Below are 10,284 nucleotides of genomic sequence, written 5' to 3'. Positions count from 1 at the left end.
CCTGGCACTCACTTTGTAGACCAGGCTGGCCTCGAACTCAGAAATCCGCCTGCCTCTGCCTCCCGAGTGCTGGGATTAAAGGCGTGCGCCACCACGCCCCGCTACCACTTTCTAGAGAGACACTGAGTGATTGAGCTCCCTGTAGCAGGTGAAGCAAGGTTGGGAAGACAGGAACAGGACAGATGCTTTCAGCTTGCTTTTGGTTACCTGTAGGCTCCAGTAAAGGCACAGTGCTTTCCAGCCAAAGCACTATCCTAAGTGCCTGTTACATGAGGTGTTTCTGTTATCTGATGTCTCCTCAGGGTTTTACTAAGAACCACTGTCTTAGGGTTTTCTTGTTTGTTTTTGTTTTTGTTTTGTTTTGTTTTGGTTTTTTGGTTTTTCGAGACAGGGTTTCTCTGTTTAGCCCTGGCTGTCCTGAAACTCACTTTGTAGACCAGGCTGGCTTCGAACTCAGAAATCCGCCTGTCTCTGCCTCCCGAGTGCTGGGATTAAAGGCGTGTGCCACCACGCCCGGCTGTTCTAGGGTTTTTATCATTTTGACAAAACACCATGACAAAAGCAAGTTGGGCAGGAAAGGGTTTATTTGGCTTATACTTCCACATTGCTATTCACAATTGAAGGAAGTCAGGACAGGAACTCGAACAGTGCAGGAGCCTGGTGACAGGCACTGATGCAGAGGCCATGGAGGGGTGCTGCAAGCTAGTAAGTGTGCTCAGCTTGTATTGTTATGGAACTCAGGCCCAACAGCCCAGGGATGGCCCCACCCACAATGGGCGGGGCCCTCCCACAGCCCTCACTAAATGTTTTATAGCCAGATCTTATGGAGAATTTTTTTAGTTGAGGTTCCCTCCTTTCAGATGACTCTAGCCTGTGTCAAGTTGATATCAAAGAAGCTCTCTGATTTACCTCCTCCCTTCCCTTTCGGTTCACTGAGTGTGAGTGTGAGTGTCGGTTCTGCCACAGCTGCCTCTGCTGTTGCACCTGGCCAAAATCCTTTCTCATGGGAGCTCATGTTGGATTCATGCTGGCCTCTGAGCCTTTGAAGCTAACCTTGAGCTTCTCACACAAACTCAACAAGCCAGTGACAAAGAGTGGAAGGAAAGCCAAGCCAAGCCGTACAAAGATACGGTCCGAAGAAATGGGCCACTAGGTTTCCTTCCACAGATTCCTTGTGCGGCCTTGTTTCTGCTGAAGTCTAGCCTTGTTGTTGTTTACAGACAGGGTGTCACTGTGTATCTCTGACCTTCCTAGAACTCACTATGTAGACCAGGCTGGCCTTGAATGAATAGAGATCTACCTGTCTCTGCCTCCTGAGTACTAAAGGTGTGCGCCACCATACCCAGCTCTAGTTTTCTCTTTCGATACCATGAACAACCCAATGCCCATTTCATTTTAACTTTAGACTCAAAAGGATTGTAGTGGTTTTTGAACCTTACCTACACAGATTGAAGTGTTAGCAATCTGGGTCGTACAGAGGAACACACAAGGAAAACAAAAGTAGCTTGGCAAGGCGAGTCTTTTTTGTAAAGATTTGCTAGAACCCAAACAAATGTAGCAAGCACTTGGGGGGACAACATGACTCCTGTCTAGCCCTGATGTCGGTGGTGACTGAGATTTATCCCATTGGTGGGAGCTTGGAGTCCAATCTGACACATCCTATAACCTAACTTCCTTCCACTAGAATGGGTCTTCTGAGCCAGTGCTTCTTAGCCTCCCGAACGCTGCAACCCCTTAATACAGTTCCTCATGTTGTGGTGATCCCAACCATAAAATTATTTTTTGTAGCTGCTTCATAACTGTAATTTTGCTACTCTGATGAATCATATTGTAAATATCTGATATGCAAGACATCTGATATGTGACCCTTGTGCAATGGTCGTTGGATCCCAAAGGGGTCATGACCCACAGGTTGAGAACAGCTGTTCTAAAACTTTCAGCGCTATCCCTTTCATTGGGGGTGGGGGTATTCTGGGGTCCTGAAATCCCCTCCTGCAGCTCTAATTCATCACATCTGTCTTTTGTCTATGTTTAAATTGGACTGTTGATCTGATGGTCTCCTCCATGGCTTTACACAATCCTTCATCTAAAATGGGTACCTCCCAAAACTTGATTTAAAAAAAAAAGATTTATTTATTTATTTATTTATTTATTTATTTATTTATATGCGTACACTGCAGCTGTCTTCAGACACACACTAGAAGAGGGCATTGGATCCCATTACAGAGGATTGTGAGCCATGGTCACTGGGAATTGAACTCAGGACCTCAGGTTAAGAGCACCAACTGCTCTTAACCACTAAGCCATCTCTCCAGTCCCCAAAACCTGATTCTTAAAAACAAAGTAGCAACTTTACATCTCTGAGACCCGCTAAGACACCCTAACCTCGGCTAAGGAACCTGATGGTTGCTAAGGCTGAAAGCAGGTAGAGCAGGGAAATAACTTGGTTCTAAAATGATCCTCTCCTCCCCACTGTTAGTTTTAAATAGAACAAGATAAGAACCTTGAAAAACCTGTTTTTATTTGGTGCTCAGTTGCCTTTTTATTTTATATGGGGGAGGGGGAGGAGAACAAAGGCAGCGGGGAGACAGTTCTCCGTAATACCACAATTGCAAGTTAAGAATTATCATAAAGATGTAAAATATTAGTTATTAGCCTTTTAGACTCATTAACATAGATCCCCTCCTTTAAAATCTTGTATAGAGGTAGTCATGGGGTGCGAGCTTTTAATCCCAATACTTGGGAGGTGGGTAAATTCTGTGGAGTTTGAGGCCTGCTTGGTCCACAAGATTCAGGCCAGTCAGGGCTATATCGTGTCTCAAGGAGGAAAAAGAACAAACAAAACAAAACAAACAAAAAAAAAACCCAGAGACACAGAGAGAGAGGAGACAGGAACAGCAGACAGGAGCCAGTTGAGGTAACCTTAATTTTCTCAAGGACTTAATTAGCCAATCTTTTGTTTTTCTTTTTTTAGGATGAGACTTACTCCAGTCCTGGAGGGTGTACAATAGCAGGGAGTCTAACTGGTTGTCCTATGGGGCCAAATAAGAAATGGAGTGTCTCAGGAGTGAAGGAGGCATCCCTCTCAGAGTCTTTAAGAAAAAAATCAGATGGGTTAGGGCATTCCCTGTTCCCGTCATGTTCCCAGATGTCCTGGGTGAGTCTGAGTACAACTTGTATAGGGGTTAGAAACACCGGCTTGAATGCCAAGCCTGTGGGCTAGCTCATCATCCAGCTAAGGCTTTTGAGGCAGCAAACAGTTTAGTATGCTGGGACCCCACTTACTATGGGGTTATGCACTCCTTGTAACTAAGCACTTTGCAACGCCATTCCTTCTGCATGTCCTGTCCATACACCCACCTCTACAAACAATGCACCTAGCAACATCAGAAACCCTCAACCTGCACCTGATCTGCATGGGCTACATGCACCCCCAGCTCTGAACAAGGCCCTCTGTTGGCCATCCTGCTCAGATGGGAAGGCGTCCTGCAACTTGGAAGCCCAAGAACACATCTCTAAGGTGGAACAGCGTCTCAGGAAAAGGGCATCCTGAAACATGAGATCCCAGGAACCATATAGCTCAGAGAGGAAGCAATTTCATTGCTTCCTGGCCTCTTCTGATGAGAGTCACATCAAGCAGCAAACCTCATAAAAGAGATTTATTGGGAGGGTCCAGGGTGTGGAGGGACGACTTCAAGAGAGGACAGTGGGAACTGAGCAGACATAGCTTTTATATAGGATTTCTTAGAGGGTGGAGCTTTCTAGGGCAGATATTTCCAGGGTGAGGATTGGTGGGATTTCAAAGTCTCAAGCTTGGGAAGCTCAGGGATTGGTGGGTTTTCCTGTCCAGAGATTGATGGGTTTTCCTATTCAGGGATTGGTGGCTTTTGTTTAGACTGTTCACCTAATATTAGCATAATCAGGGTGGGTCCTATTGAGGGACTGGAGATGACTTTTGTGACAGTTATAGAAGCTGGGAGTTGGAGAGACCTGCGGGAGGGGCCTGGCTACTCCCCTGCCTTGTGGTTTACAAACTTTATAAAGTTTACGAAGGAAATCCACTTTGCCACTTGGGTCAGAGCGAATAGCCGACACCTACCCCTGCTAAGGATCAAATTTAGACAGTATTTCTAGAGGCATTGCAGAAATTACTGCCACCATCAAGGACATGAAAGATGCAGGGGTGGTGGTTCCCACCACTTCTCCCTTTAACTCTCCTACCTGGCCAGTGCAGGAGACAGATGGGTCATGGAGAATGACAGCTGACCATAGAAAACTTAATCAGTAACTCCTATTGCAGCTGCTGTACCAGATGTAGTTTTGTTACTTAAGCAAATTAACACATCTCCTGGTACCTGGTATGCAGCTATTGATCTAGAAAATGCCTTCTTCTCAGTTCCTATCCATAAGGACCACCAGAAGCAATTCAATTTCAGTTGGCAAGGTCAGCAGTATATCTTAATGGTATACCTTTGCCTCATGGATACAGTAACTCTCCTCCTGCCTTGTGTCATAGCTTAGCTAGAAGGGATCTTGATCATCTGTCTCTTCCACAAACTATCACACTGGTGCCCTATATTGATGACATTATGCTGATTGCACCAAGTGAACTGGAGGTAGCAACTACTTAGGATTCATTGGTAACACATTAAGTGTATCAGAGGATGGGAAATAAATCCAACCAAAATTCAACGACTGTCTACCTCAGTGAAATTCTTAGGAGCCCAGTGGTGTGGGGCATGCAGAGATATTCCTTCTAAGGTGAAAGATAAGTTATTGCACCTGGACCCTCCCACTACCAAGAAAGAAGCACAACGTTTAGTGGGTCTTTTTGGACTCTGGAGTGGTATATTCCTCACTTGCGTGTGTTACTCAGGCCCATTTACCAAGTAACTCAGAAAGCTGCTAGCTTTGTGTGGGATCTGCAACAGGAGAAGGCTCTTCAACAGGTCCACGCTGCTGTGCAGCAGGCTGCTCTACCACTTGGATCATGTGATCCAGCAGACTCAATGGTACTTGAGGTGTTGGTGGCAGATAGAGATACTGTTTGGAGCCTCTGGTAGGCCCCTATAGGTGAATCACGGAAGAGACCTTTGGGATTTTGGAGCAAAGCTCTACCATCATCTGCAGACAACAATTCTCCCTTTGAAAAACAGCTCTTGGCCTGCTATTGGGCCTTAGTGGAAATTGAATTTTTAACAATAGAACATCAAGTTACCGTGCGGCCTGAACTGCCCACCATGAGCTGGGTGTTATCAAACCCTGCAAGTCATAAAGTAGGATGTGCACAGCAGCAGTCTATTATCAAATGGAAGTGGTATATACGTGATTGGGCCAGAGCAGGTCCTGAAGGCACAAGCAAGTTACATGAAGAAGTTGCTCAAATGCCTATGGTCTCTACTCCTGTTACAATGCCATCTGCTGCCAAGCATGCACCTATCCCTATGATCGGCTGACTGAGGAAGAGAACACTAGAACCTGGTTTACTGATGGCTCTGCACATTATGCAGGCACCACCCAGAAGTGGACAGTTACAGCATTATAACCCCTTTTCAGGACAACCCTGAAAGACACAGGCGAAGGAAAATCTTCACAGTGGGCAGAACTTTGGGCAGAACACATGGTATTACAGTTTGTTTGGAAGAAGAAATGGCCAGATGTACGATTATTCACTGACTCATGGGCTGTAGCCAATGGATTGGCTGGATGGTCAGGGACTTGGAAAGATCTTGATTGGAAAATTGGTGAGAAAGACATCTGGTGAAGACGCGTGTGGATAAATCAAAGGATGAGAAGATAATTGTGTCCTGTGTACATGTTCATCAAAAGGTGATTTCAGCTGAGGAGGAGTTCAATAATCAAGTGGATAAGATGACCCGTTCTGTGGACAGTCAGTCTCTTTCCCCAGCCATCCCTCTCATTGCTCAGTGGGCACATGAACAAAGTGGCCATGGTGGTCGAGATGGAGGTTATGCTTGGGCTCAGCAACATGGGCTTCCACTCACCAAGTCTGACCTGGCTACAGCTGCTGCTGAATGCCAGATGTGCCCACAGCAGAGACCAACACTGAGCCCCACATATGGTACCATTCCTCGGGGTGACCAGCCAGCAACCTGGTGGCAGGTAATGGTTCCATCAGTTCGGCTGACTTACAGAATGCCTTATCTACCATCATGGTATTCCGCACAGTATTGTTTCTGATCAAGGAACACATTTCACAGCCAGAGAAGTGCGACGGTGGGCCCATGATCACAGAATCCACTGGTCCTACCATATTCCCCACCATCTAGAAGGAGCTGGCCTGACAGAAAGATGGAATGGCCTTTTGAAGAAACAGTTACAGGGCCAATTAGGTGGCAGCAGCATGGAGGGCTGGGGCAGAGTTCTTCAGAAGACAGCGTATGCTTTGAATCAGCATCTGATAGATGGTACAGTTTCTCCTATAGCCAGGATTCATGGGTCCAGGAATCAAAGGGTAGAAAAGGGAATATAGTTCCACTCACTATCACTCCTAGTGATCCTGTAGGAAAAATTTTCCTTTCTGTCCCACAGCCCTAAGTTCTGCTGGGGTAGAAGTTTTGGTTCCAGAATGGGGAGTGCTTCTTTCAGGAGCCACAGCAAACATTCCATTGAACTGGAAGCTCAGACTTCCCCGCTGGTTATTTTGGGCTGCTAATGTCCTTAAACCAACACTCCAGGATAGGAATAACAGTGTTAGGAAGGCTGATAGCTCCTGATTACCATGGGGAAATTGGATTGCCTCTCCGCAATGGAGGTAAGCAGGATTATGTCTGGAGTGCAAGAGATCCCTTAGGGCGTCTCTTAGTACTACCATGTCCTGTGATTAAAGTCAATGGGAAACTACAACAGCCTAATCCAAGCAGGATGACCAAGGACGCAGACCCATCAGGAATGAAGGTATGGGTCACTCCTCCAGGAAAAGAGCCAAGACCTGCTGAGGTGCTGGCTGAGGGTGGAGGAAATGCAGAATGGGTAGTAGAGAAAGGTAGTTATAAATACCACCCGAGGCCGTGTGACTGTTGCAGAAATGAGGACTATAAAGTAATAGTAGTGCTTCTGTTTTATTTTCTTAAAAACACATTTGTAGGGGCTGGAAAATTGGCTCAGCACTCAAGAGCACTGACTGTTCTTCCAGAGGTCCTGAGTTTGTTTCCCAGCAACCACGTGGTGGCTCACAACCATCTGTAATGGCATCCAATGCCCTCTTCTGGTGTGCCTGAAGACAGTGACAGTGTACTCATACGCATAAAATAAATAAATCTTTTTTTAAAAAAAACCCTCATTTGTATAGATATTTGTGCTTTCTTCCAATTTCTTTTAACACCAATCAGTATTTAAGTTGAGATACTAAAAGAATGTTTCTAAGGGACATTGACCTATTCTAAATTTACCATGCGTTTGCAACTGTACAAGGACGAGTTATATCATGTTAGGCATATTCATGACCTGGTTATTGTTTCATTTGGACCTGAGATAAAATTTGAGATATGATTTGTGTCAAGTTGACAAGGGGTGGATTGTGGTGGCTTTTCCTGGTTGTCAACTTGACTGTGTCTGGAATGAACTACAATCCAGAATTGGAAAGCACACTTCTGGTTCAGATCCTGAGGCTGGAAGACAAGCTTCTGACCTGGATCTTGACCTGAAGATCTTGAGGCACAGTGGCCTTGAAAAGCTTAGGCCCAGGCAAGGTAGTACAAGCCTTTAATCCCAGGAGATTGAGGCTAGGAGAGTTCAAGGTCAGCCTAGGACAAAGCAAGTCCCAGATCCGGGCGTGGTGGTACGCACCTTTAATCTGGGCCACACCTTCTGCTGGAGACCTACATAAGGACATTGGAAGAAGGAAGAGTTCCTCTTCTTTGTCTGCTTGCACTTACTAGCCAGCACATCTGTTGGAGCCTAGTTCTACAGAAGACCAGCTGAAACAACTAGCCTGTGGGACTGAACAACTACTAGATTCATGGACTTCCCATTCACAACTGACCATTGTTGGGTTAGTTGGACTACAGTCTGTAAATCATCACAATAAATTCCCTTAGTTTATAGAGACATTCCATAAATTCTGTGACTCTAGAGAACCCTGACTAATACTCTACTACAGTGTACACCTAAAGTATCAGGGTATGACGAATAGACGGGCCAGTCTGACCTGAAGTGGTTCCTAAACCAGTACATTGCATGCACTGGAATGCAAAACTGTGTCCTTTAGTAACTGTTTAAGGAGAAGCCCGGATTTGCTGTCTTAGGCCTATGCATAATTGCATATGTATATGACTAAACTCAGATGCATTGTGGGTAGCAACATGAACAGTAAGAAACAATTGAAATATTCATTCAAAATACAGAATGACCTAAATTACCTGCCTTAGTAGCCAGGCTTTCTGTGCGAGCTCCTCCCCTTAGTAACCAACCCTCTCTCTGCTGGCTCCTCCCCTTAGTAACCAGGCCTCTGTGCTGTCTAGTTTTATGTCAACCTGACACAAACTGGAGTTTGAAGGAAGGAATCTCATATGAGAAGAGACCTCCATAAAATGATGCTGCAGAGAAGCCTATAGGGCATTTTCTCAATTAGTGAGTGGTGTGGGTGGTTCCACCCCATTGTGGCACCCTTCCCTGGCCTAATGGGGTTGGATTCCGTAAGAAAGCATGCTGAAGAGGCAATAAGGAGTGATCCAGTAAGCAGCATTTCTCTCTGGCCTCGGCAGCAGCTCTGGCCTTCAGGTTCCTGCCCTGTTTGAGTTTCTGCTCTGATTCCTTTGAAATGGACTGTGATGTGGAAGAGCTAGCCAAACCCTTTTCTCCCAAAGTAGTGTTAAGGTCATGGTGTTTTGTCACAGCAATGAAACCCTAAGACATTCTCCTTCTCTTGAGCCCCTCAAAGGGAATCCTTGAACAAGAATTAGGCCCCTGAGCTGGAGAGGTGGCTCAGTGGTTAAGAACACTGACTGCTCTTCCAGGAGTCCTGAGTTCAATTCTCAGCAATCACCTGTAATGGGATCTGATGCCCTCTTTTGGTGTGTCTGAATATAGCTACAGTGTATTCATATACATTAAATAAATCTTTTTTAAAAAAAAGGCCCCTAAGAGCTTTCTGTCATGTGGTCTTGACAGTAAATCCCCCTATAACCCTAATCATTTTGTTTTGAGGAAAACATCTTTTGTAAAGCTGTGTGCTTCATGGTCACAGCTCTGCCCTTCTGTGTGCTGGCAGATGGGTAGCTGTCCACGTCTCTAGCGGGGCTACTTCTAGAGTTTACAACTTTGTAGCCTCATCATGAGCCTGGCCACTACTGTGGCAAATTAGGGAGTCAGGAGCACAATAAACCCTGGAGACATGTCAGAATCACTGGGGCAGATGCTGTCGGGGCTCTCCTCACAACAGGGCTCCAGGAGGAGAGCCCCATCATCAACTGACAGTCTAAAAAGAGAAATGGGGGGGGGGGTCTGGCAAGATGGCTCAGCAGGTAAGAGCAACTGATTGCTCTTCGAAGTTCCTGAGTTCACATCCCAGAAACCACATGGTGGCTCACAACCACCTGTCATGAGATCTGATGCCCTCTTCTGGTGTGTCTAAAGTCAGCTATAGTGTACTTATAATAATAATAAATACATCTTTGGGCTGCAGCAAGCAGGGACTGAGTGAGCTGAGTTGACCAGAATGAGCAGAGATCCTAAAATTCAATTCTTGACAACCACATGAAGGCTCACAACCATCTATACAGCTACAGTGTACTCACATACATACATAAAATAAATAAATAAACCTTTTAAAAGAGAGAGAGAGAGAGATAAGTGTGTGTGTGTGTGGAGACAGAACAGTTGAGGCAGCCCATCCATCTCAGGTGGCTCTGATGGACAATGTAGAAGGTCAATTTGAATGGAATTTCTCAGACTGAAAACCACGATAGCGAGAGTTTCGACACGTTCCACATATGAAAAGAAAAATGAATCAAGGGGGTAAGCAAGGTGACAAAATCCACTATCATCACTGTCCTTGGCCTCAGTGTCTGCATCAGCTGTGTCAGGCATGGCAGAAGGGTTGGCTGCTCTCCAAGACTTCAGCAACACTTATAGAACACAAGTCCTCCTCACTGGAGGGTAACGTCCTCCAATATCTCGTGGTTGCATTAAATTTCACTCAATAGAGATTTAGAGTATATCTTTTAAAATGTTGAATCCCTTGTATTCTGGTAAAAGCAAGCTAATGACTACTTCATCCTTTTCTTTCTTTCTTTCTTTCTTTCTTTTTTTTTTTTTTTTTTT

The sequence above is a fragment of the Mus caroli genome, chromosome 13, assembly GCF_900094665.2.
Source record: "Mus caroli chromosome 13, CAROLI_EIJ_v1.1, whole genome shotgun sequence".
NCBI lineage: Eukaryota > Metazoa > Chordata > Mammalia > Rodentia > Muridae > Mus > Mus caroli.
Note: the sequence above shows the minus strand (reverse complement) of the source record.